The 726-nt window shown below is 39.0% G+C and overlaps 1 protein-coding gene across 2 annotated transcripts in view; it reads right to left on the bottom strand.

Annotated features, from left to right (window-relative positions):
- The window catches only part of dgcr6 (DiGeorge syndrome critical region gene 6), a 17,572-nt gene that overhangs the window by 13,695 nt on the left and 3,151 nt on the right, over window positions 1-726 (bottom strand). The gene's annotated exons all lie outside the window — the stretch shown is intronic.

Genomic DNA, 726 nt, shown 5'->3' with positions numbered 1-726 from the left:
CAGGCAGGTGCTGGTCATTCAAAAGCTAAATGCAGAAAACATGACGAGGCATATCTTGCTCTCGGCTTCACTCACCGTGTCTATACCGGATGCTACAGATGTCACGTCGCGCCACAACAGCTCCACACGTCATAAATAGAACAAGGCATCAGTTTAATGTTGCGCCGCATCTAATGTACACAGCATCACTGATTATAATGGGTTCTACTGTATTTTGCCGCTCGTGTCGGTGTAGACGGTGTTTAATGTCGTTGGTGAGGAGGAAAGCCTGTGTGTGTCCTATGCCTTAGCTGACAGCATGAAACCCACAAAAAATAAATAAATAACAGAGAGAGAATAATAATAATAGTAACAGTTATTCTCTCTATGCTATTTTTCAATGTTTCAAGTGATGCAGGTGTTTTTTTTCCCTGTAGGTTTTTTTTAATTAAAAAGGCATTCATTTTTCATAATGTTTAGTGAAATTATTTGTTAGTCTGAGGTGGAATGGGGATTCGGGAAAGGGGGGCAGATTTCTTTTATAGGTTTAAAGGGGGGTGCGACCACAAACATTTTAGAACCACTGGTCTAAAGCTAACAGACCGTGTTTAGTGCAGTGCACGTTTACATATGTTTATTACAGTGACTTTGAATTACCTAAAGTAGTGTGGTAAAGCAACAGGTTTGTTTTTATATTTCTGCAATCTACTTTAGTTTGTGCGATTTGTTACTGACTTTCATATTAAT

This window comes from Sinocyclocheilus grahami, unplaced genomic scaffold (genome assembly GCF_001515645.1).
Source record: "Sinocyclocheilus grahami isolate Dianchi unplaced genomic scaffold, SAMN03320097.WGS_v1.1 scaffold1689.1, whole genome shotgun sequence".
In the NCBI taxonomy this organism is placed as follows: Eukaryota; Metazoa; Chordata; class Actinopteri; order Cypriniformes; family Cyprinidae; genus Sinocyclocheilus; species Sinocyclocheilus grahami.
The sequence above is the reverse complement of the archived record's forward strand: the minus strand, read 5'-3'. Positions and strand labels throughout refer to the sequence as shown.